This window comes from Lissotriton vulgaris, chromosome 7 (assembly GCF_964263255.1).
Source record: "Lissotriton vulgaris chromosome 7, aLisVul1.2, whole genome shotgun sequence".
Taxonomy (NCBI): domain Eukaryota; kingdom Metazoa; phylum Chordata; class Amphibia; order Caudata; family Salamandridae; genus Lissotriton; species Lissotriton vulgaris.
The window spans coordinates 861,198,465-861,225,636 of NC_141695.1; the positions used below are offsets into that span (position 1 = coordinate 861,198,465).

A 27,172-nucleotide genomic window follows, 5' to 3' on the forward strand; every position below is an offset into this window, starting at 1 on the left:
CAGAAGATCCACCTGAAGAGGCAGACAAATCGGGGGATCGACAGACATGCTGAGTAGCTCAGGATACTAGTATCTTCGTGCCCAGTATGGAGCCACAAGGATAACTTGGGCTCGGTCGCGTCTGATCTTCAGCACTCTGGGCATAAGTGGTATAGGCGGAAAGGCGTACAACAGACTGCAGCTCCACTCGCGATGAAAAGAGCCTCCGAGCGAATGCCGCCTTGAAAATTCCAACGCACAGAACAGATGACATTGCGCGTGCTCTTCTGTGGCAAATAGAACTAACCAAAGCTCTCCCCACTGCTGAAAGAGGCCTTGCGTCACGTCCAAGTTCAGACGCCATTTATGATCCATCATGCACCGGCAGCTGCGTTCATCCGCCCTGACGTTCAGGGAACCAGCCAGGTATTGAACCACCAGGGTCACGCCCTGATGTTCCAGCCACTACCAGAGGCGCAGAGCATCCTGGCATAGGGTCCACGGCCTCACCCCGCCATTTTTGTTGCAATACCACATGGGGGTGGTGTTGTCAGTGAACACCTGCAGTACACTCCCCCGGACAGAGGGGAGGAATGCCTTCAGTGCAAGCCGGATTGCCTGCAGCTCCAGAAGGTTGATGTGGAGCCGGGACTCCGCCGGACACGGAGGCCTCTGATCTCTGCCTCTCCCATGTGCCCCCCCCCCCCCCCCCCCAGCCCTTGAGGGATGCGTCCGTCACAACTACGTGCTCCAGTTGAGGTAGGGAGAGGGATCTGCCGCTGACCCAATCGCGGTCCGTGAACCAGCACTGCAACTGTCTTGCAGCGCCCTCCGAGATCAAGACATGGTCGGACAGGTTGCCCTGATGCTGGGCCCACTGAAACTTCAGGTCCCACTGCAGAGCCCGCATCCGCCACCTGGAGTGATACACCAGAAGGATGCAGGGGGCCATCAGCCCCAGAAGCCGCAAAGTCAGCCTGACCAAGACTCCGGATAACGGCTGAAAGATCGGAATCAGAGCCTAAATATCCAGAACCCGCTGTACGGGAGGATAAACCCGAAACTTTGCAGAGTCGAGAACCGCTCCGATGAAGAGGAGCTTCTGAGAGGGCCACAGGTGTGACTTCAGCACATTGATGGAGAACCCCAGCAGGTGATGGAGGTCGGTCGTAGTCTGGAGGTGGCTGACGACTGTCTAGGGCGAGCCCGCCTTAAACAACCAGTCGTCGAGGTAGGGGGAAGACAAACTCCTAACCTGCGCAGATGAGCTGCGACCACAGCCATCACTTTTGTGGGGCGCTGGTAAGGGCGAAGGGGAGCACGGTAAACTGAAAGTGCTCGTGGCCTACCGTAAACCGCAGGTAACGCCGGTGGGCCGGCAGGACGGGGATGTGAAAATAAGCATCCTGCAAGTCCATCGCTACCATCCAGTCTCCCGGGTCCAGGGCAGCTAAGACTTGAGCCAGTGTCTGCATCGTTGACGTTCCGCAGAGCGCAGCTTTCGCCAGGCAAAACCTAAAAAGGTTCTTCTATAGTTAATACCTGAAGTTCACCCACTCTTCTGAGTGATATAACAGCCACTAGGAAAGCAGCTTTCCATGTGAGAAATTGCAGTTTACATCTGGCTCACATCTGGCTCAGAGGGTGGACCCATTAGTCTGGTGAGAACAATGTTGAGATTCCACACTGGAGCAGGTAGATGTCTTGAGGGAATGACTCTAGTCCCTCCATAAACGCTTTAATGACAGGTACTTTAAAAAGAGATACAGTTTGCCTATTATTGAGATATGCAGCTATAGCAGCTAGATGTAAATGTATGGACGTGCATGCTAAATTGGAGCATTGTGGATTTAACTATTAGCCTATAATGTATTGGACAAAAGCATCAAGCGGGTTGATGTGGTTATTACAGTAAATCACAAACCGCTTCCACTTTGCCGCATAGCAGGCTCAAGTGGTAGGACATTTAGCATGCTTGATAATATTCATACAGTCTGGCAGTAGATTAAGATAGCCAAACTCTAGTCTAAGACTTCCAAGTGCCAGATCACCAGATTGAGTTGACTGGGGTCTGGGTGTCATGTCTCCATGGCTCTGCGTGAGGAGATTGGGTGTAAGACGCAGTTTTTGATGAGGAACTATCAAGAGTTCCAATAGGGTTGTGAACCACAGTGGACGTGCCCATGTGGGAGCAACTAGGATTAGTGTCAGGGATGCCTGTTTGAGTTTCTGAACCACTAATGGAACGAGTGGGAGAAGCGAAAAAGCATAACCAAATATTCCTGACCAGTTCATCCATAGTGCATTGCCTTTGGACAATGGGTGTGGATACGCGAAGTTTGGGCACCAACAGTGCCTAACCAACCCAAAACTTCCCAACTTGCCTCTTGAAGTGGTGGTCACACCCAGAAGTACTTAACTGTACCCTGCACCCGGCCGCCCTGGTGCCGCTTGGTGCCAATTTGTTTCCCCATTTGCCCTTAACGTCCAGGAGTTTTGCTCCCACAACCCAGTGGCCTGCTTGCCAGCAGCCACCAACCGGAGCCCTTCTACCCCCATTGGATAACATTGGGCCTCAAGACTCTGCATCCAGCAGTGCAGCTGAGGTTGTAACAATAGTGCATCACAGACCCTGGGGGACCCCCGAGTCTAACCCCAGAACATCAACTCCAAAGACCGATTTCTTACCTAAAAAACGATAACCATATTTTCCTCCGTAGGATAACATTGACACTTTTTCCTGGAAAAGTTTTTAAGTGTGGAGTTTTGAAACCAAAAGAAATTCTTTAAAATTGTACGCTTTAACAACGCTTTTACTCACCGGTTTACAGTAAATGTCCCAGTGCTGCATCCAGGCATACAGCAATGGGTAAGAAATGTAATCTACCCTCTATTTTACTGAAAATCCCATTCAAGTCTCTGTACTGTATTTACCATTTATTGCATTTCTCTGAAACAATACTGTAAGTCAAACCATAGTACAATTACAATTGAACTATTTTACAATCAGCATTTACTACTGTTAAGTATTTAATGCTTACCTGTGCCAGGCTTGCTTGGTTCTAGAAATAAAATAAAGGATATGTTTTATACAAAAACAATTAGTCTGAAGTTCAGAGTGTGTGAATTCATTTGTTGACTGAGCATGTACAACAAATGCTTAACACGGTTGTCTGATACTACCTGAGGCAGGTCAGGGGTCGCCCGTTCTTGATTCAGGATCGCCAGGGTGACCACCTCATGGTGCTTGCCCACTTCAGCTCGGGCCGCGGACTGCGGGTGCAGAGTGGGGCAGATTCATGGTTTCAGTCTGCTGCCAGAGGTTGCAGTCTACAAATCTGGTGTTCACGGGAGAAGCAGTCTTGGAAGCAAAGCCAGGCAGGTCCTCCGGGGTTTTTGAGGTTGCTGGCTGCAGGACAAACTGGGATCTCGCAAGGAGCAGGTTCGAGGGGGAGACAGGCCAGTGAGGCGGGGGCCAAGTCAGTGGGAGTCTTCCGCTTGTTAGCTGCTGCACAGCACTTCAGTCTTTTTCTTGTTTCTGGTCTGGATCTGAGGAAGCAAGGTTCAGGGGCGCCCCTAAATACTAGATTTAGGGGTGTTACAGGTAGGTGAACGGCAGGGATTATAGGCCCCTTTCCTGGGGTGGGTACACCCCCTATTATGCCACCCCTCCAGTGGGAGGAGGGCAGGAGTCTGTCCATGGTTGGCTGAGTGCCCCCATCTGCAAGGTGGCGTGGACCGAGAGTTGTGCTCCACATAGTTTCCCCCACCTGAGGGGTGGAGTTGGCAGAGGTGGGCATTACTCGCTTCCTTATTTGTTTTCCTGCTGGTTCTCCCGCCCAAAGTGGGGGTCAGAACAAGTGCCTTTGAAGCTTCCCCTTCGTGAACACTGCCCATCCTGGGGGAGGAGGTTTGGGACCTCATCCCACGATGTGCATTGTTTCAGACCCCAGAGAACAGCAGGCTCTCGACCCAGGTGTCCAGAAACTTGTCTGGTGGTGGTAGCTAAAAGCAGCAACTCAGCCTGGACACTAGTGGTGGGTTCGTTTTCAGGGGGCATCTCTAAGATGCCCTATGTGTGCATTTTTCATAAAATCCATTACTGGCATCCGTGTGGGTGTAATGTGCTGAGAAGTTTGATACCAAATTTCTCAGTTTTCAGTGTAGCCAGTTGCTGGGGAGTTCGTACTGAAACTCCAAGCACCATATACTCTTAATGGCAGCACTGCACTTACAATGTCTAAGAACGGACTTAAGACACTGTAGGGGTACAGGGCTCATGCACCTGTACCCTCACCACTGGTATAGAGAACCCAGCTAGTGGGCGACTGACCGATGCCAGGTAAGTGTGTTGTGGGCATGGCACGAACGGGGAGGAGGAGTCAGCTGCAGTGAGCCGTGCCGATCAAAAGAAAGGTGCAGCTCGCTGAAGTCTATCTTTTAATGTTGCAAGATTGTAGGAGAAATTCTTTAAAGAAAAATAGTGCAGACTGACTAAAGAAAACATGTGTAACTACACAAGTAAATGGGCCAGTCCTCATAGAAAGTTACAAATGCAGACATTGTGGTACTAAGGAGGGACTAGCACGCCTATTAACAAATCAGAAGCCAACATTCACAAAGGACAATGAAACAAGCGAATGAAAAATATGGGTGGGGAGCTTCAAGTCCATACTTGAATACAGCATGCCTCGCACAGTAGCACATCCGCTGCCCAGGCTCGACCTAAAAAGTGTAAGGAAACAGACTTTCTGTAGTCTTACCCTTCCACTTTTTTGCTTCCATTTTGACTACTAGGTACAGGTGTAACAAGACAAATTCCCTGAGCCCTACTAAACAAGACTCTGTGCATGCTGACCCTTAAATGGTGCATGTTTAATTGGCTTGTCCCCAATTGAAATAACCAGACTTACAATCTAGGTCCACTCCCTTCTCCAACCCAAAAAGCCAGGAACCTAGGATTCATATTTGACAGTAAGGAATATGCTACTTACCAGTATGCATCTGTTCTTGGCATGTAGGGCTGCTGACATTCATATCTTGTGCATAGATCGCCCCCTAGTGTTGGGTCCGGATGATTGCACCTTGTTGTCCTGGAAGAGTCTTCGAAGTATCACGAGATAGGTGACTCCTCCCCTGGACTACAGTGCGCATGGGCATCTTCTCCATCCTCAGATTGTTTTTCGCCATTGTGGCAGAGATGGAGTATAGCAAAGTAAGAGATGGCCATGCAAAAGAGAATCCTGCAGCTGCAACAGGCACCGGGGAGGAGGCTGGCGATATGAATGTCAGCAGCCCTACATGCCAAGAACAGATGCATACTGGTAAGTAGCATATTCCGTTCGAGGCATGTGGGCTGCTGAACTTATATCTTGTGCATAGACTGTAGCAGTATCTCCTCTAGCGGTGGTCACCTGTACCAGCTGCAGCAGTCTGAAAAAGAGTTTTAAGGATAGCCTGGCCTACAGCAGCTTGCTGCTTTGATTGCACGACTACACAATAGTGTTTAGTGAAAGTATGTATGGTAGACCATGTAGCTGTCCTAGATAGGTCTTCAAGGGGAATATTCCCTAGGAAAGCCATGGATGCCCCCATTTTAAGCATAGTGTGCTCTTGGGGGAACTGTTCGAGCGAGTTTCGCTTTTTGATAGCATATTTGAATGCATTTAACTATCCATCTGGCTATTTCTGATTTTGAGATGGGATTACCTTTATGTTGTGGTGAAAAAGCAACAAACAGTTGCTTTGTTTTTCCGAAATGATTTAGTCCTGTCAACATAAAGTAGCAGAGCTCTCCTTACATCTCGTGTGTGTAGGGCTCTTTCAACTACTGACTTTAGGTTTTGGAAGAAAACTGGCAGTTCTATTGATTGATTGATATGGAAAGTGGATCTGACTTTTGGCAAAAACTTCGGGTTGGTCCTAAGTTCTACCCTATTTGCATGAAGGGTTCTTGAATGGTTGGTGCCAGAAGCTCACTTACTCGCCTGAGGGAGGTAATGGCAATTAAGAATGCCACCTTCCATGTTAGAAATTGCAATTCATATGAGTGGAGTGGTTCGGAAGGAGGTCCAATAAGTCTGGCAAGTACCAAATTTAAGTAATAGACTGGTGAAGGTGGGTGCTTTGGAGGGATTATCCTTTTAAGACCCTCCATAAAAGCCTTGATTGGTGGTACCCTAAACAGGGAAAGATGTTGGCTGTTCTGGAGATATACTGCTATAGCAGCAAGATGTAGCCTTATAGAAGAGTATGCTAGATTGCATCTTTGAAGATGCAAGAGGTAACAGATGTTTTGGATGGAAGCATCTAATGGATTGATTTGGATATTGTTGCAATAAATTACAAATCTTTTCCATTTAGCTGCATAGCATGCTCTAGTAGTTGGCCGTCTTGCATCCTTGATAATGTTCATGCAATCTGGAGGTATGTTAAGGTATCCGACCTCTAAGACCTCAGGGGCTAGATGACCAGGTTCATCTGATTGGGATCTGGGTGTCTGATTTCTCTATGGTTCGGAGTTAAAAGATGGAGAGAGGCAGATATTACTGTATGTGGGAGGGCTGTAGATGCGATTTTGTATAGTTTATGGAAAAATCCAGGCTGTGTAGCAGCTGGAGTGTCTGAGACGTATGGCTTGCACACTGCGCGTAGGAGTTTGCTTTTATGAGCCAATCGTCCAGGTATGGAAACACGTGGATGTGTTGCCTTCTGAGGTGTGCAGCTACTACCGCTAAACATTTTGTGAATTCTCTTGGGGCTGTGGTTACCCCGAAGGGGAGAACCTTGAACTGATAATGTTGACCTTCTATTGTGAATCTGAGGTATTTCCTGTGAGCTGGATGTATAGGTACGTGAAAATATGCGTCATTGAGGTCTAATGTTGCTAGGAAGTCGCCTTGCTGGAGCAACAGGAGTACTTGTTGTAGAGTGATCATATGGAAATACTCTGAGAGTATGTATTGGTTTAGCGGTCTGAGGTCCAATATTGGTCTGAGGAGCCATCCTTTTTGGGAATAAAGAAGTACTGCGAGTATACTCCTGTCCCTTGGTGTTGAAAAGGGACTGGCTCTATGGCCCCTTTTCTAGCATGGATTTCACCTCTTGTTTTAACAGGGTGATGTGTTCTTTGGACATAGGACTGTGTTTGGGTGGTATGTTGGGTGGAGTAGTATTGAGTTCCAGGCAATAACCATACTGGATAATTGTCTCACCCACCTGTCTGTGGTAATTGCGTTCCAGACTGGTAGGAATTGCTTCACTGCCTCTGACTGGTGTTAGATGGTCTGGAGGGAGTGTGATGAAGTCACTGTTTGGCGGCAATGGAGGCTCTGGTGTTATTGCCGCCACGTCCTCTGCCCTTGTTATGTAATGTAAAAAATATTTTTTAAGCACAACACCTGACTGTTTCTTGGCGCTCGAGTACAGGGGGGTAGGCAGTCCGCAGGGCAAAGGCTTTAGTAATAAACATTACAAAACAAGTGAGTTTTAAGAAGGGACCTGAAGCGAGTGTAGGGGGAAGCAAGTCTTATGCCTAGGGGGAGTGAGTTCCAAAGGAAAGGGGCAAGAAAAGAAAATCTCAAGCCTCCGTGTTTCTTGCGTTTAAAAACCGGAACCTTGAGCAAGGCAAGATGGGAGGAACGGAGGTTGCGGGAAGGGACATAAGGGTGCAGTAGTGAGGAGATAAAAGACTGACCCCGTTCCGGCAAGGGACTTGAAGATAGTACAGCCTAATTTAAATTTGCAACGCGCGGTACACGGGGAGCCAGTGAAGGGATTTTAACACAGGACGGACGTGTTGGTGCCTGGGTTGATGATAAATAAGACGTGCAGCCTGATTCTGAACAAGCTGTAGCCTCTTCATTAAGTAAGCCGGGATGGGATAACAAAACTAGAGTAAGGGCCTCGATGGCCAGGAAACGGGCAATGTTTCGGACTTTCCGCAACTGGAAAAAACTACAGGAGACTACATCATTGATCTGCGGGCTTCATTGTGAGATCGTTACTGATCATAACCCCCAGACTTATTGCTGAGTCGACTGGGCTGGGGGGTGGGGGAGACCCAACCTCGCAGGCCAAAAGGTGGATTTCCATGGATTGGCAGCACCCCCCGACAAGAACCAACTCTGTCTTGTCGGGGTTAAGCTTGAGGTGGTTGACCCCCATCCAGTCACTGATGTGACAGAGGGTTGACTGAAAGTTGGCAATGGACTGGTCCGAGGAGTCAATATTAAAGACTAGCTGAATGTCATCCCCGTAATTAAACGCGGTGACATGGCTACCTCGCAGATAACGAATAAGGGGGGTCAGGTATAAATTAAAAAGGGGGGATAAGGAGGAACCCTGCGGGACACCACAAGTCAGTTCGACCCTGTCTGCAGTAAACTGCGAAAGCCGAACTGCCTGGTGGCGATTACTCAAAAAGGAGCGGATCCAGTCAAGAGCCGTACCCTGAACGCCAGCCTCCCTGCCACGGTCGACCAGAATATCATGGTCGACCGTGTCAAAGGCGGCCGACAAATCCAGGAGCACCAGAACCTGACTGATGTTAGAGTCCGGCCCTCTCCGCAGTTCCTCCATAACTGACAGAATGACAGACTCCGTAGAATGGGCGGGTCTAAAACCGGCCTGTTGGGAGTCAAAATATTGAGAACGTTCGATAAATGAGCTCAAGATGTTATTGACATGAGACTCAAGAATTTTACTGAGGTAGGGAAGAAGGGAAATAGGGCGATAGTTGCTCATGACCGAAGGGTCCGCCGTGGTTTTTTTTTTTAACATGGGCACAACCTCTGCAACTTTAAATGAGTTGGGAACCAGGCCAGAGGAAAGACTTATTCAGAAGCCCCAAGGGGGGGAAGCGGACAGGCTGTGATGGCCTCACGAAGGATTAGGGGGGGGGGGGGGGGACAGTCAGTGGGGGACCCAGAAGCGACCTTATTTAAAGGAGCTAAAACTGGAAGGGGGAGGACCCGCAAGTGAAATGCTGTTTTTAATGTTGGCAATTTTATCCACAAAAAACTGATTGAGGGAGTCTCAGAGCGCACAGGAGGGGAGAGGTTTAATGGTGACCCTATCTGGGTGTGACAACTCCTCCACAATGGAAAAAATATCTTTAGTTTTAGTGGCCGAGTCAGCAATCTTTTTAGAAAAGTAAGAGGTCTTTGCATGTAGGCCGCTGTTTTATACTCTTTGAGCAGAGACATGAACCGCAGTCTCGTGTCAACAGCATAGTCTTGTCGCGAGCATCGCTCGGCTTGCCTAAGTCCAAGCTTTAGACCTTTGAGATGCTCGGTAAACCACCTTTGTGCGTCGTGCAGGCGCTTAAGCTTGATCTGCCTGAGAGGTACAACGACGTTACTGGCTGATTCGAGCCAGCACGTATGGGCGGAGGCTTGGGTGTCAATAAGATCAAAATCAGAGGGGGAAGGAGTTGAGGTTCTAAGAAGGTTAACAAATTCACTAAGGTCGGCCCTATTCCAGTTCTGGGCCGAAAGGTTACCCTCTAAAGCCCTATTGGGATGAGAGGTGACAGTGAGAGAAGAAAATTATGGAGTGGTCCGACCATAAACAGGGAGAGATGAGAGGGGCAGAAATATCGAGGTTCAGAGTCCAGACCTGGTCTAGGACGTGACCTTTAATGTGAGTCGCTGCGTTTATATGTTGACTGCAGTTCATTCCAGATAAAAGATCGGAAAACGTAGCAGAACAAGCGCTCTCCTTCTCGTGAAAGGGCCAATAATTAAAATCTCCTAGAACTAGGATTTTAGAGTGGTTAATTACTAATTGAGAAAGCATATCGCCGAACATCATCGAAAAATCAGGCATAGACTGAGGAGGGCGATATGCTAAGACACAGGTAAGGGGTGTCACTGGAGATTCCAGTCTAAACACAAGCAGGTCGACCAAGGGGATACTAACAGTTGTCAGAGTGGAAAATCTGATTGGGTGTTTGATAATAACTCCTACCCCGCCTCCTGGCCTGCCACAGGCTCTGTTCGCTTGAAGAATATAATAACCAGTGGGGATTGCGGCAAGGATATCTGGAGAAGACTCCTCGTTAAGCCAGGTCTCGGTCAGCAGCAATATATCAGGTTTCAAGGAGTCTAGGTAGTGAAAAATTTCCAACTGGTGTTTTACCAGTGAGCGAGTGTTGATATAGCTCACAATAAGATGAGTATAAGAGCCCTGTGGTAGGAAGGAGGTCAATATCTGGGGAGGGAAGTGTAGTGGGGAAAGGGGCTGGGGCCGAGTGTAGGAAGGTGGATACCTGACTATGGTTACCCCCAACTTTTTTTGCCTGGTGTTTTGCTGGTTTTCCGACTTAGTTGACCTGGGGCCCTGCCAATCAGGACCCCAGGCCTACTGCTCTCTCTCTAAAATGGATTCCATGTACCTTAGGTACGTTTCCAATTGGTACTGGGCCACCTTATCAGACCCTGTAACTCAGGGCCTAGGTGTACCCAGGGCCTACCAGGGGCTGCAGCATGTATTATGCCACCCCTGGCTGGCCATCTAAATCCGACACAACTGGCTGCACGACAGCTGGGGCAAGGTGGTGTAATCACCCTTTGCTTTAGATATAGTATACCTATATCTAACCCTAAAAAAGGACACACAGATTCCTATCAGTCACTCCTATGGCAAGCCTTGACTATCCTGAAGGCAGAGTGCTTGGAATCTTGTGAGATGGTGCTCTGGCATGAGCTGAGCCCGTTTGCAGCTTGCGGAACCAAGTCCTAATAGCTGTTCCATGATAACGCATACCATATACTCTTAAGTGCATTATAATTCTCGCGGTTATATGCTATCTTTGGTATCGCTTTATCAAAACATGTCGAGTAAGGTGTCATACGAATTGGAATACTAACCCCTCGCAAATTCTGGTGACGGGGTTAGCATTCCACCCTTCTAGAGGGACACGACATGTATGTAACTGTGAACCCCGGTTAAAGTTGGATGCTGCCACCACAGACACAAGTCTGACCCCCTGCAGCTGGGAGTCCTTCCAGCGAGGGGAGCTTGGACAAAGGGTTTCCTGTCAGGGGCGGTGCTAGCACCATCCCAGACAGGGTTTTGTGTATCCTGGGCAGGCAGGGCTTTACAGGAAGGTGACTGCAAGTGGCAACCCGGTGCTCACTACGCATCTGCCGGCTAGAACCAGTTCCAGGGGCACACCAGCCCCTGAGCTGGGGAAAGTCCGTCATGGGAGAGGGGTGTAACCACCCCCCTTCCTGGTCCCACCCCTAGGGCAGGACCTAGTCGCGTACCCACCCCTTTCTTTAGGATAAAGGCAGGAGCGGGGACCCTTCAAAATTAGATCTTTGAATCAAGAAACTACTTTCCACGAAAGGAACTCTCGACTCTTCTCAAGATTTCTCCCTTGTGACTAAGGAGTAGTCACCCTGCATCCGCAGGCACCATCTAAAGAACACTGCGGTTTGCTGCACGTCCTTCCTCCGGAATCCGACTGACCAGCTCGACGAGACCCGGCTTCCCTGGCACCTCTGACCTCTACCTACCTCTACAGCTAAGCTGAGAACCGTAGGTGCGACGAGACCGAGGGACCGGCCATCATCAGAACTGCACGACTTCTATCCAGCACGACCGCCGAGGGATCCTCTGGTGAGTGCTTTGGGGTCCGAGAAGCCCCGACCCTGAGCAGCTCCAGCACCGAAGACCAGCCCCCCAGCATCCACGAGATCTGCGTGGGGCCCTTCTGCTTTTTGGCTGCTCACCGCGTTGTCTGGCTACTAGCCCGCTGGCTTGTGGCCTTCCCGACGACACCGACGACATCACCACTGCTAGTCTGGTTGCTCCAGACTGGCCCTTTCTCCCTTCCAAAAGAGGAGCACCCCGGACCCTCCTGGTCCACTCCAGACGCCATTTTAGGTCCACCGCGTGGGCTTGAATTTGCCAAGACTTGTTGCCCCAACCCTGGGTCCAGCGACGTCGACAGCATCAACCATCGTGGGACAGCTCGCACCTCCATCCTGGTCGCCGACAACACCTCCTGGTCCGTGAGACTGCAGAGCCCAGCGTCGCCCACTCACCTGGTCGAGGTGACTTCATCCGGTGCCATCTTGGTGCCCATCTGATCACTGGCTAGTGATTTAGGACTTGGTCCCCTCTGCTTACAGATGTCTTCCATCTTCGATCCAGGCTTGGATCCATCGAACAATCTTCACTGGTCACCTGCCAGCAACTCCTCCTTTCAGGCTCCTGGTTCGTCAACGAGGGTTTTCCGACGACACTTGAACCCTATGCAGCCGCAGCCCCTGGGCTAGGTAACTTCGGCATTTCGGTGCCCCAGCATAGCCTCACTATCCAAGGGTCCAGAACCACTTTCGTTTTCAGCCTACCTTATCGGGTTCGCCCGAGAACACTAACTTTGCTTTTACTAGTCTCCATAGACTTTGTCCCGCATCCCGCGTGAGAGTGCACACTCTGCACCCGAGTCCCCTAGGCCTCCTACTAGTAATCTGAAGGTTCAGTAACGTAGTCCTAGCGATTCCAAAGCCTATTAGTCCAGTACTTACCTGCTAGTAATTTCGCATTCCACTTCCATAGTATATGGTTTTTCGTGCCCCTCGGGCATTTGTGTAAATTGTGCAACTTGAAGTATTTTCGTAAGATTTGTTGTGTGCATAGTACCCTGTCCTCATAAAGAGTACAGGGCTGTTGTGATCTAAATAAATACACTGTTTATTTTCATAACACTTGTGTGGTGTCCTTTCACTTGGTGTTCAAGGGGTATATGTGATGGTATAACAGCTGGCTTAACACGCCCTCTAGAGTTTAGCCCGAAGACTGCTCGTATCCACGCTACTAGGATAGCTGGTCTATAAGGTTGACTTACAACCAATCACCATAAGGGTCGTTTGGACTGATGCATAGTGATCACTAAAATAGTGAGCACTGCATATCAGGCCAACTTCTCACACCGAGGTCAGGAGGAGGTCCATCTCAGGGAAGGTTTCCCTGACACAAAATAACCCCAATGACTAAAGTCTAGACCGAGTGGTCGTGGTAAGAGGCCAATGGGCATGCAAATGGGTTAAGTCAGAAGACGAGTATCTAGACTAACGGACAGGGGGACTTGGCCCTTGCCCCGGCGCAGACTGGTTTCCCTTAGGCGCACCCCCTGCGCTCGTCTGCTGCGCTTTCGGGGGGCCATTGCAATTTGAGGCTAAACCCCCCCCCCCCCCCCCCCCCCCCCCCCAGCTAGACCGCAGCGCGCGGCACCACCGGGGGCCAGGTCCTCACCAAGATGGCGCCTGCCCTCCACAACAAGCGGCACGTCAGCCGTGATGGACCGGGGCAGGGAGGCACACCTTGCTGAGGGAACGGGTATTAAATCCCCCGCAGTCTGGCCCGGATAAAATCAGGTAAGAACAGTGAGGGGAGTGAATTTAAAAAATATCTAGCGGGAAACGCGGATTAAAAAGTAACACGGCGGAATAGGGAACGGGTAACAGAAGAGCTCCACGCTGTATCACTAGCTCGCAATCTGCCCCCAGCGCTCAGCGGACCTTTAAGAATGCTGCCACCACACCTTAATGCCCCTATAACCTCTCCTGTTGGAGCCTTTATTAAAGGAACTTTGGGTGTTGCTTTTATATGGAGAGGAAGTCTGAAGTGTTGCCTCGTGCGGTGCCTCTGTAGGAGGAGCGACAAAAGGAACCTCTATGTTGTTGAAACTGCAGTGCGCCCATAGATTTAGCAGTTCCGGTATCTTTTTTAATTTTGTCTGAAATGATATCTACTGCAGGGCCAAACAGGAAGTCTTGATTAACTGGTTAGTTGAGGATGGTGGATTGCACCTTGTTCTTAAAACCAGAGATGCGTAGCCACGCGTGTCTGCGTAGTAATACGCTAGTATTAATGGACCTGGCTGCTGCGTCGGCTGCGTCAAGCGCGCATTTAATGGAAGCATTAGTAATAAATTTGCCTTCATGTATGAGGTCGTTAGCCTGAGCTTTGAAAGGTTCTGGCAGGTGTTGCAGTAAACCTTCAAGCTGATTGTAGTGTGCTCTATCGTAGCGCGCTAGTAGAGCCTGTGTGTCTGCAATCCGCCATGAATTAGCAGCGTGTGAGGCCACTCTTGCCTGAGGCTTCCAATATTTTAGACTCCTTGTCAGGAGGTGGATCATCTCCTGTTTGCGAGTTTGCTCTTTTGCGAGCGTTTGCTACTACCAGTGAGTCTAAAGGAAACTGGCACTTAATGTAAGCAGGGTCTGTAGGGGCCGCCTTATATTTCTTCTCAATCCTGGGATTGAGTACACGTGCTCTGGCTGGGTTTTTTAATATATCTGGCGCGTGTTTTAGTACCCCTTTCAGCATAGGAAGTGTCCTGACATTTTTCTCAGAGGTAGGAAAAGTGTCAAATAGAAAATCTTCTATTGGGTCAGTGTGCATGTCGACCTTGTGGTATTTTGCTGCCCTGTCTAGCAGTTGGTTAAACACAATGGTGTCGTCGGTAGGCGACGGCTTGTAGGGTATGGGGATGTGTCATGGATGGGTTGTGTGTCATATGGATCATTCTGATCCTCCCATGGGTCATCCTGTGCATGTCGATCCACTGGTTCGTTAAAATCGTCCTGAGGATCTTGCCCCATGTTATCCTCATCATTGTAGTCGGAATGTGTAGGAGTGTAGGACACAAAGGGCATGTTAGGATAGAAAGGAGGAGGAGTAAAAGGCCTAGAGGGAGACGTCCCGAAGTTCTTTTTCTTCGGAGGAACAGGGGAAGAAGTGACTGTGTCCCATGGTCTCTTTTTGCAGTAATAAACTGTAACTTTGCCAGTTTCCGGGTTTATGTACAGTTTATATTGTTCCTCTGATTCCGGATCGGGATGGAAGAGTTCTTCCACTGTCCGTGTCTTTGGCGCCAATGTTTTTGCTTACTGACTTTGCTTTGGGGTCGGTAACCTTTTTCGGTTCGACGTCTTTTAATGGTTTAGCCGTCTTTTTTGGCCGAGGCCCTGCTTCGGATCGACTTGAGCTTTTGTTTCGATACGCTTTTTGTGCTCGACAGTCTTCTTAGGCTCAATGTTTTTTTCGACTCGATGACTTTTCGATTCGACTGGTTTTATGGTGTGATCCTGTTTTTGTTGATCTCCACTCTTTTTAGGATCGACGGCCTTCTTTGGGCCTTGTGTTCCTTTTGGATCGACGACCCGCTTTGGTTAGAGGCTTTTCTTCGGCTCGATGGCCTTAGACTAACCTTTTTGGGTTGAGGGACCTTCTTTGGTTCTACCACCTTCTTCGGCTCGACAATTTTTGGCTCGACGCCTTTCTTCGGTTCGACGACCTTCGGTTCAACGACCCTCTTGGGTTAGTCAACCTTCTTGGGGAGAACGTTACTTGGACCTGGGCTATCGGAAGGCTTTGTTTTGGCTTCGGAGCAGAGCCGGAAGGCAGGGCTTTTGAAGGGACTTGTCGATCTCGGCTAAGGCATTTAGGCGATGCTTCAACCGGAGCCTTCGGTTGCGGGATAAGCGGCGTTGGGGGCTGTGTACTCACGGTTTGCCCCGGTGGGATCTTGTCGTCGGAGTCCGACTTGTCCTCGACGGTGACTATCTCTAGATCAGAGTCCGCCGCTTCTGGTAGGTCATGTTAGTCATCGAAGAGGTTCTCCGGTTCTGGTCGCTGCATCTCTTGCCTAGCTGCCCGTCGAATCCGGATGGTCTTCTTTGAACGGAACTGGGCACAAGCTGAGCTATTTTTTTCGTTGTGCTCCAGTGATAAGCACTTGTTGCGTACTGTATGTTTGTCAGTATGCGGAAATTTGAAGTAGCATTGTGGGAACCTTTTGAACGGACTCCTTTCCATCGACAGCAAGCCCACATGGCGTCAAAAGGCGCAAGGCCCGCGTCGACGACCGGATTAAGATGGAAAGTTTGGTTGAGTCAAGAAGCACCGAGCGAGAACAATGAAGTCGAAGGCCTTTTATTGAAGTTTAGTTTCGGTACCGAAGTGGAGTAGAAGAATAACATCCGAACTCAATGGCGGAAAAAAACAATCTGAGGATGGAGAAGATGCCCATGCGCACTGTAGTCCAGGGGAGGAGTCGCCTATCTCGTGATACTTCGAAGAAGCTTCCAGGACAACAAGGTGCAATCATCTGGACCCAACACTAGGTGGCGATATATGCACAAGATATGAATTCAGAGGCCACATGCTTTGAACATGCTACTTACCAGTATGCATGTGTTCTTGGAATGTAGAGCTGCAGAGTTGCACACTATGCATAGATTGCCACCTAGTGTTGGGCCCGGATGTTTGCAGTTTGTTTTGTAGAAAAGTCTTTGGAAGTCATGGGATAGGTGACTCCTCCTTTGGATGATACTGTGCATGGTCATCGGCTCCATCCCCAGATTGTTTTTCGCCATTAGGGAAGTGATGGAGCTGTATAAGAGATAGTGATGTCCATGTGATATGTATCTAATTAAGATAATACTGGAACAGATAAAGGTAGCCTGGGAGGCGGGTGGGCGTGTGCAACTCTGCAGCTCTACACGCCACGAACAGATGCATACTGGTAAGTAGCATTTTCTGTTCAAGGCATATGCGCTGCAGATTGCACACTATGCATAGATTACATAGCAGTTCCCACACCTAGCGGTGACCACCCTTATCTGTTGCAGTGGTTTGAAATAGAGTTTGGAGTATAGCCTGGCCCTCAGTGGCTTGCTGTTTAGTTTACAAATCTACACAGTAATGCTTTGTGAATGTGTGCGGTGTAGCCCATGTGGCTGCTTTGCATAGGTCATGTAGGGGAATGTTCCCTAAGAATGCCATTGAAGCCCCAACTTTCCTGCTAGAATGGGCTTTTGGTGGGATTGTTAATGTGCGTTTTTTTGATAACATTTGTGTACATTTAACAATCCACCTAGCTATCCCGGACTTTGAAATGGGATTGCCTTTATGTGGCGGTGAGAAAGACACAAAAACTTGTTTTGTCTAACAAAAGGTTTGTGTCCTTTCAATGTAGTACAGTAATGCTCTATTGACATCTAAAGTGTGCAGAGCTCTTTCTGTCACTGTTTGAGGCTGCGAGAAAAACACAGGCAGCTCAACAGATTGATTTAGAATAGATGAAAAGGGGAAATGACTTTTGGAAGGAATTTCGGATTAGTACGAAGAACCACTTTGTTATGATGCCTTTGCAGAAAGGGTTCCTAAATGGTAAATATTGTAGCTCACTAACCCTTCTGAGAGACGTAATGGCTACTAGGAAAGGTTTCAAATTGCAATTCACATTTATGTAATGGTTCGAAGGGAGGTCCCATTAACCTTGTGAGAACTACATTTAGATTCCACACTGGTGCGGGTGGTGTTCTGGGAGGAATTATTCTTTTGAGTCCTTCCATGAAAGCTTTAATAGCTGGCACCCTAAAAAGAGATCTGTCTATTTTGCAAGTATGCTGCAATAGCTGCCAGGGTTAACCTGATAGACGTGTAGGCTAAGTTACACTTTTGAAGGTGCAGTAAATATCCAAATATGTGTTGAATACACATCTAAAGGATCAATTTGGTTGTTTTGGCAGTATATGACAAACCTTTTCCACTTAGCAGCGTAACATGCTCTAGTGGTGAGGCGTCTAGCTTCTTTGAGAACGTTCATACATTCTGGGGAAGGTTGAAGTAACCAAACTATGACCTCAGGAGCCAGATCGCTAGGTTGAGCTGAGCTGGGTCCGGGTGCCTGATCTCTCCACGGTTCTGCGTCAATAGGTGTGGAGATAGGTTTAGTTTATGGTGTGGTACTACAGACATTTGCAACAGCGTGGTGTACCACGGTTGTCTGAACCAAGTTGGAGCGATCAGGATGAGCATTAGGGAATGTTGCTGTAGTTTGCGCACCACTAATGGAATTAGTGGGAGAGGAGGAAAAGCGTACGCAAATAGTTTTGACCAGTTCATCCATATTGCATTGCCTTTGGACAATGGGTGTGGGTATCTGGCGGCAAAGTTTAGGCATTTTGCGTTTTCATGGGTGGCAAAGAGGTCTATTTGAGGTTGTCTCCACATTTGAAAGAACAGATGAAGAACTTGTGGATGGAGTTCCCATTCGTGGATTAGCAGAGTTTGTCGACTTAGCAGATCTGCCATGGTGTTTTGTACTCCTGGGATGTGTTGGGCTAATAGGAAAATCTTTAGTGGTATAGCCCATCTCCATATCTGCTGTGCTAATAGAGAGCTGCAGAGTGTGTCCCTCCCTCTTTGTTTATGTAGTACATTGCTGTCATATTGCATGTGCGGACTAGGACAGCTTTGCCTGACACGAGTTTGAAAAGCTTTTAGGGCTAGAAACACAGCTAGTAACTAGGTGGTTGATCTGGAGTAGCTTTTGTTGCGGTGTTAACTTGCCTTGCGTGGTGTGATGCAGGAGGTGAGCTCCCCAGCCGGAGAGCGATGCGTCCGCTGTTAAGACTACTTGAGGAACTGGCTCTAGAAACAGTCGCCCTTTGGAAAGATTTTTGGTTTTCCACCATTGCAGAGAACGATGAGTCCAACTGTCGACCAACACTAGGTCTGTTAGTTGACCTTGAGCCTGGTTCCATTGACGTGCTAGGCAATCTTGAAGTGGACACATTTGCAATCTTGCTATGAATATGCAAGATGCCATCATTCCTATGAGCTGCATGAACACTCGAGCTGGTATTGAGTGTTGCGATTTGAATTTTGTTAGAAGAGTTTGTACACTTGTTATCCTTGCTGGAGAGGGATACGCTAGTGTTAACTGGGTGTTTCTTGTAGCGCCGGGATACTGTTGAATATGCGAGGATTGTAGATGAGATTTGGTGTGATTTCCTGTGAATCCCAAATCGTGAAGCAGTTGAATAGTAGCGTGAGTGTTTTGCACACACTGGCTGTATGAGCTGACTTTTATGAGCCAGTCGTCTAGATATGGGAAAACATGAATATGTTGTCCTAAGTGTGCTGCTACTACTGCTGAGCATTTGTTAAACACCCTTGGTGCTGTTGTAACTCTGAATGGGAGCACTTTGAACTGGTAGTGCTGTCCGTCTAGCACAAATCGGAGATATTTTCTGAGCGCTGCGTGGATGGGAATATGGAAGTAGGCATCCTTGAGATCTAGAGTGACAAGGAAGTCGTTTAATCGCAGTGGTGGAAGGACCTGTTGAAGTGTGACCATATGGAAATGATCCGACTAAATGTAAATGTTTAGAGTTCTGAGGTCTAAGATGGGTCTTAGAGATCCGTCCTTTTTTGGTATTAGGAAATACAGTTGAGTATACTCCTTTGTTTCCCTGGTGCTTTGGACCTATTTCTATTGCATTTTTCTGCAAGAGGGATATTACCTTTTGTCTGAGCAATGTTAAAGGTTCCTGTGACATTGGACGCTGCCTGGGTGGTATGTTTGGGGGGGTAGATTGTAGTTCTAGACAGTAACCTGATTGAATAATTTCTAACACCCACCTGTCTGATGTGATGTTTTCCCAGGCTGGCAGGTACTGTTGGGAGTCTTTCCCCGACCGGAGTAGAGTGCGGCGGTGGAAGGGGAAGGGAGTCATTGGGCAGGGGTGGAGTCAGAGCGGGAATAGTTATTTTTGCCTCTACCCTCATTGTTACCGCTGTACCTGCCCCTTTGGTAACCCTTGCCGCAAGTGGATTGTGTGGGGGCTTTGTATGAGGCAGAGGCTGTGTCTGAAGAATATCCTTTGGTGGCTCCTCTATAGGATGAGCGACGAAATGAACGTCTGGGAGCCTGCGACTGCAGGGCTCCCATAGATTTGGCCGTGTCTATCTTTTTTCATTTTTTCAAGAGATACGTCCACATTAAGTCCAAATAGGTGTTGCTCATCGAAAGGTTGATTTAGAATGGCATTTTGTACCTCAGGTTTGAATCCTGATATACGTAGCCAGGCATGTCTGCGTAGCGAGACACCGGTGTTAACTGCTCTAGACGCAGTATCCGCTGCGTCAAGGGTACATCTGATGGAGGTATTTGTAATGTTTTTACCCTATTGGATGAGTTCATGTGCCCTATCCCTGTACTTATCAGGGAGGCGTCTCATTGACTCTAATTAGTCATAATGTGCTCTATCATATCTGGCTAGCAATGCTTGTGTGTTGGCGATACGCCAGATGTTTGTTACTTGAGACGCAGTTCTCTTCCCTGATGCGTCTAGTAACTTAGACTCCTTATCTGGTGGGGCAGCATCACCTGATGTTTGCGAGTTAGCTATCTTGCGTGGGTTGGAAACTACAAGTGAGTCTAGTGGTACTGGCCCCTTAATGTATTCTGGGTCTGAAGGGGCAGCTTTAGATTTCTTTCCTATACGAGGATTAATGATTCTAGTCCTGAATGGTTCTTTAAAGACTTCAGCAGCGTGTTTGATTACTCCTTTGAGCATTGGTAAGATGGATGCCGACCTTTGTGCGTTATCAAAGGTATCCATAAGGAAGTCTTCGTCTACAGGGTCTGTATGCATGTCTACCCGGTGATATTGTGCAGCTCTGTGTATTAGTTCGTTAAACCCTATAGTGTCTTCAGGTGGGGAAGGCCGTGACGGGTATAAGTCATCCTGAGGGACATTTGGTACATCTGGAGTGGTGTAATCAACCCATGGCTCAGGTGATCCTGTAGGTGTGTCTGGATCAGGCATGTTACCCCCCCCCCCATATCATCAGAACAATCATCTGTATGAGGGTGTAGGGGAATGCTGTGGTATGTGAGATTGTGGTGATGGCATAGATGGAGGAGAAGGGGAAGACTGTCTTAAAGGTGAGGTAGCCATGTCCTTCTTTGCAAGCGGAGCTGGCTTGTCCAGTGGTCGCTTCTTTGAGGCCAAAATCAACTGTCCAGTTATTGGGTCCTTAGCCAGAGTCTTTTGGACAGGGTCCAGAAAATATAAGTCCTCTGCCGGAGGCCGATGTTTTGGTGCTGTGGAAGGTTTCGGCACCGAAACGGCTTGCTTTGGTTTTGTGACTATGTCCTTTGTCTGGGAAGCAGGAGTCTTTCGGCTCCGAATGTTTTTTCGGCTCCGAATGTTTTTTCGTGTCGGGTGTGGTTTTAGGATCCAGTTGTTTCTTTGGATCCGATGCTTTTTCAGTTCCGGCGTTTTTTTGGAATCCGAAGCTTTGCTTGGTTCAGACCTGGGTTTCGGTGCCGAAGGAGTCGTGTGTTTCGTAGACAATGGTTTGGACGTCAGCATAGCCAGTGTCTATGTCTTTTTCCGTGCCGGTAAGTTAGCGCCGGTGTGAGAAGGTGGCCTGATATGCAGTGCTCACTATTCTAGTGAACACTATGTATCAGTCCAGCAACCCTTATTGATGATTGGTTGTAAGTCAACCTTATAGACCAGCTATCCTAGTAGCGTGGATACGAGCAGTCTAAGGCTAAAGACTCGAGAGGGCGTGTTAAGCCAGCTGTTTACCACACATATATCCCTTGAATACCCAGTGAAAGGACACCACACAAGTGTTATGAAAATAAACAGTTATTTATTAAGAATCACAACAGCCCTGTACTCTTTATGAGGACAGGGTACTAAGCACAAACCAAAACTCTTACAAAAATACTTAAGTTAGCACAGTATATACAAATGCCCGAGGGGCACGGAAAACCATATACTCTAAAAGTGGAATGCGAAATTACTAGCAGGTAAGTACAGTACTAATAGGCTTAGGAATCGCTAGGACTTAACTATAGAACCTTCAGATTACTTATAGGAGACCTAGGGGACTCGGGTGCAGTATGTGCACTCTCACGCGAGATGCGGGACAAAGTCTATGGTAGCTAGTAATTGCAAAGTTAGTGTTCTCGGGCGAACCTGACCTGGTAGGGAGAAAACGAAAGTGGATCCTGACCCTTGGATAGTGAGGCTATGCTGGGGCACCGAAATGCCGAAGTTACCTAGCCCAGGGGCTGCAGCTGCATAGGACTCAAAAGACGTCGGGAATCCTCGTTGCCGGACCAGGAGCCTGGAAGAAAGAAGTTGCTGGCAGGCGACCAGTGAAGAAAGTTCGGTGGATCCAAGCCTGGATCGATGGAAGATGACACCTGAAAGCAGAGGGGACCAAGTTCGAGACTACTAGCCAGTAGTCAGTGGGCACCAGGAGGGCACCGGATGGTAGCCACCTCGACAAGGTGAGTGGGTGACGCTGTGCTCGAAGATCTCACGGACCAGGAGGCGTTGTCGGCGACCAGGAAGGAGGAGCGAGCTGTCCCACGAAGATAGAAGCTGTCGGCGTCGCTGGACCCAGGATTGGGCAACAAAGCCTTGGCAAATTCAAGCCCACGCGGTGGACCTAAAATGGTGTCTGGAGTGGACCAGGAGGGTCCGGGGTGCCTCTCTTTAAGAAGGAAGCAAGGGCCAGTCTGGAGCAACCAGACCAGCAGCAGTGATGTCGTCGGGCGTCGTTCAGAAGGCCACAAGCCAGCCGGCTAGTAGCCAAACAACGTGGTGCACAGCAAACAGCAGAAGGGCCCCACGCAGATCGTGGAGATGCAGGGAGGCTGATCTTGGGTGCTGGAGCTGCGCAGGGTTGGGGCTTCTCGGACCCCAAAGCACTCACCAGTGGAAGACTCGGTGGGCTTGTTGCAAAGAAGTCGTGCAGTCTTGGCGATCGTCGGTCCCTCGAGGTCTCGTCGCACTCACGGTTCTCAGCTTTGCTGTAGAGGTGAGTAGAGGTCAGAGGTGCCAGGGAAGCCGGGTCTCGTCGAGCTGGGTCGTCGGATTCGTGAAGGACTTGCAGCAGACCGCAGTGTTCTTAGGATGGTGCCCGCTTGATGCAGGGTGACTACTCCTTAGCCACAAGGGAGAATCTTGAGGAAGAAATCTTGAAGTCCTTTCGCAGAAAGTCGTGTCTTGATTCCAAAGATGATCTAATTTGAACAGGGGGCCCGCTCCCATCTTTATACTAAAAAAGGGGGCTGACCCGGTGACTAGGTCCTGCCTATGGGTGGGACTAGGAGGGGGGTGGTTACACCCCTCTGCCATGCCGGACTTCCCCAGGCCAGGGGCTGGTGTGCCCCTGGAACTGGTTCAGACCGGCCTATGCGTAGTGAGCACCGGGGTGCCACTCAGCAGTCACCTTCCTGTAAAGCCCTGCCTACCCAGGATACACAAAACCATGTCTGGGACGGTGCTAGCACCGCCCCTGACAGGAAACCCTTTGTCCAGGCTCCCCTCGCTGGAAGGACTCCCAGCTGCAGGGGGTCAGACTCGTGTCTGTGGTGGCAGCATCCATTTTGTGGAGCTGAGGCTTTAGTTAACTTTAACCGGGGTTCACAGTTACATACATGTCGTGTCCCTCTAGAAGGGTGGAATGCTAACCCCGTCGCCAGAATTGGCGAGGGGTTAGTATTCCAATTCGTATGACACCTTACTCGACATGTTTTGATAAAGCAATACCAAAGTTAGCATTTAACCGCGAGGATTATAATGCTCTTAAGAGTATATGGTATGCGATATCATGGAACAGCTATTAGGACTTGATTCCGCAAGCTGCAGACAGGCTCAGCTCATGCCAGAGCACCATCTCACACGATTCCAAGCACTCTGCCTTCAGGATTGTCAAGGCCTGCCATAGGAGTGACTGATAGGAATCTGTGTGTCCATTTTAGGGTTAGGTATAGGTATACTACACCTACAGCAAAGGGTGATTACACGACTTTGCCCCAGCTGTCATGCAGCCAGTTGTGTCAAATTTAGGAGGCCAGCCAGGGGTGGCATAATACATGCTGCAGCCCCTGGCAGCCCTGGGTACACCTATGCCCTGAGTTACAGGGTCTGATAAGGTGGCCCAGTACCAATTGGAAATGTACCTAGGGTACATGGAATCCATTTTAAAGAGAGAGCAGTAGGCCTGGGGTCCTGATTGGCAGGATCCCAGGTCGACTATGTCCAAAACCAGCTAAAACACAGGGCAAAAAGTTGGGGGCAACCATAGTCAGGAGGTACCTTCCTACAGCCGGCACCATGGGAAGGCTGACTCGAGTCCATCGCGCCTAAAGGCTTAATTGGCTTCTTTGCCGGACCCGAAGGTGGGGCAGAAGGAGCAGAGTGTGTGTTCACCCGAGCCAGAGGGTGTAACCTGGGCCTTCTTTGGGTGTGTCGAGGAAGGGTCGGGGTCAGCTGTCTTAAAACCCGCTGCGCTGGAGTGACGTCCTCGACATCCGAATCTTCTTCATTTTCGGATCCGCTGTCGACGTCCTGTTCTGGGACGTTGACGCCTTTCTCAAAAGATGTCGTCCGGACTGGAGGATGAAGATCGAGCCATTGTTCTTCGGTCCCAGATAGTCTTTTTGGAGCGGAAAGAGGCACAAGCTGAACAGTCCCTTGCCTCGCGATCTGGAGAATGGCAGAGGTTACACACCTCGTGAAGGTCGGAGTGGGGAAACTTCGACCCACATTGGACAGTTTTAAAATGGTGTCCTTTCCATGAGCTGGAGTTGAGGCCTAGTTAGGCCCGAAGGCCGTCGACTATGACCAGAATCAAAGTATTCGACGTTGAAGAATAGTGTCGAGTGGAGAAGCGTTCAAAACTTATTTTCTGAAAGTTGGTGAGGATTGCACGCCAAAGGAATTAGGTTTCAACACGGAGCGCTGGAAACACATCCGAGCCCGGTGGCGGAAAAAAACAATCTGGGGATGGAGCCGATTACCATGCGTAGTATCATCCAAAGGAGGAGTCACCTATCCCGTGACTTCCAAAGACTTTTCTACAAAACAAACTGCAAACATCCAGGCCCAACACTAGGTGGCAATCTATTTATAGTGTGTAATCTGCTTCAAAGTCAACAAGGGCACCTAAACGAGTCAGCACAGGACCTCGGGGAACATAATTTTGAAGCAACAGTGGTCCCATGCAATACAATAGTCTGAAAGTAATGAATATAGACACAATGGCTACTATATTAGTTCCGACATGTCCAGCCGGACAGAGGTCACAATATTTTACTATTTGGAAAAATCAAAGACAGGATTCCTTAAACAATTCTTTGTAGTGGGGCACAAGTCTGTACTCTATCACATACAAATTGGCATACTGAAGTAAAAGCACATAAAAACAGAGCAGGGCTTTAAGGCAAAGCTTAGGACTTCCGCGGTTATCAATATGACAGAAATTCAAACAACACCATTACAGACATAACACAGTATACGTTTCAATGTATATGGTGCTCAGAAAGGTCGACGGCGTTTCGATCCCACTATATAATCATGGGGATCATCAGGACATTAATAATGCCTAAACAATAAAGGCCTCCAATGCCGGAGTGCCCGGACTAGGTTCCAGGGCAGGGGGAGAGGGATTGAGAGATTGTAGGGATAGCCTGGCCGCCCAAGATCGGGAGCCTGGGAGGGCGCGTCCGCAGTGTGCTGGATCGAGATTCAGGTTAGGGAAGTAGGTATGGAATCCTCGGATTAGTCTGCCTCAGATACGATTTGGAGATCGGAATCTTCCTCTGGGACGCATGGACCTTTAAAGATATCCACCAGTTCCTGAGCCAATCTCTGCATATCGTGTCGACGGGCCCTCCGATCTCTGATGGTCTTTTTAGATCGAAAGGATGCACAGGCTGTACAGCTCGACTTGTGTTCTGGCGATAAGCATAGGTTACACACCTCGTGATTGTCACTGTGTGGAAATTTTACTCCACACTCGGGGCATCTCTTGAACGACTTCCTTTCCGTGAGTTGTAGGACTCACGGCGTGAATAGGCCCAACAGCCCACGTCGACGACCGGAATCGACCTGATTGAAGTCGAGTCAATAGTTATTGATATCGAAAGCTGTTTGGTAAAGTTTTTACACGTCTAACTACTTGAAAGTAGATTTCGAACCGGAGCGGAAAAGTTGCATCCGAACCCCGTGGCAGAAAAAAAACAATCTAAGGATGGAGTCGATGCCGATGCGCACTATCTTCCAAGGGAGGAGTCACCTATTTTGTGACAACAAAGACGTCTTCCAAGACGACATGCAATCATCCGAGCCCCACACCAGGTGGCGATATAAGGCTCCGTGTGAGATCTGCCGTTCATATGCCTCGAACCAGTAATTTCCACTGTATTTAAAGCATTTACAAACCTTGAAAAGTACCATTTCCACTTACCTTTTCGGACTTGCTTGGTTCTAGAAAATAAATATAACTAAATATGGTTATACAAATAACTTGGTCTTAGTTCAGTCTGAGTGTCCTACACTATGGAATCCTCAAGTGGATCTTTTTCGTTGTGGTGTCTATACATATAAAATGCAGTCTACTTTTATAAACTGGTGTTGGATTACTTTAGTGTCTGGTCAATTTCGTCAATTGCTTTGGTGGTGTTCAAATGCTTATTGGTTGTTCCTTGTGTAAGCCCGGCTGCTCAGTCACAGCTAACCTGGGTTCAGTTGAAGGCTTGACAAACAAAACTAACTGGTCCTAAAGTGCTTGGTACATATTTCACAGTGAGGTCAGACAACCACACCATATAGTTCACCCCATTTCCTCACCAAGACTGACAGAAGACTTTTACTCCCCTGAAACACATTCCAGAGGTAACTTGAAAATAAGCCTACTACTTTCAAACTTGAATCGCAGACTGCAAGACCCCTTCTACTCAAGAGAATGCACAAGATAGGTCACTGCACTCCCACTCTAAATGGGCAAGAGCCTCTCGAGAATTTAACAAAGAAACTTCCCTGCTAAATCCAGCTCCACAAATCGTGTTGTAAAACCCCCTTGAGATTACCTTCACCAAAGAGCGAGGAATACATATTAAAGAAAAAGGGCTATACAAAAATTACATATCTCCATGTGAACTCACATGATTGGTCCAATGGAGCTTAAGCGTAGCTGGCCTAGAAACATGAAGACAGGGTGGGCATAGCTTTTTCAAACCATGTAGTAGACTACAAATTCAAAATGATGTTCGTGTATTGGCACATAGCTTGGTTTAGGGTTTCAGAGAAGTCAGAGGTTACTGCTACAGGCAGGTAAAATCCACTACATTTAAATCAAAAGTCAAGAAAAACCCGGAGGTGCCTAGTAACTGCAAGACCAGAGTGCCAACAGAAGTGTTTCTAGCTCCGACACAAGGTACAATGTTGTAACGTAACCCGGAGGCCTATGGTAAATATTATCCTCTATGGACGGGTCTAAATGAAAGTTCTGAATCAGAGTTTAAAAGACAATAGGAAAGTATACTAGGCAGAAAAAAGTGTACACTATT

General features: G+C 48.5%; 1 protein-coding gene across 3 annotated transcripts in view; it reads right to left on the minus strand.

The window, feature by feature from the left end:
• The window catches only part of LARP1 (La ribonucleoprotein 1, translational regulator), a 773,488-nt gene that overhangs the window by 215,568 nt on the left and 530,748 nt on the right, over nucleotides 1–27,172 (minus strand). The window lies entirely within an intron of this gene.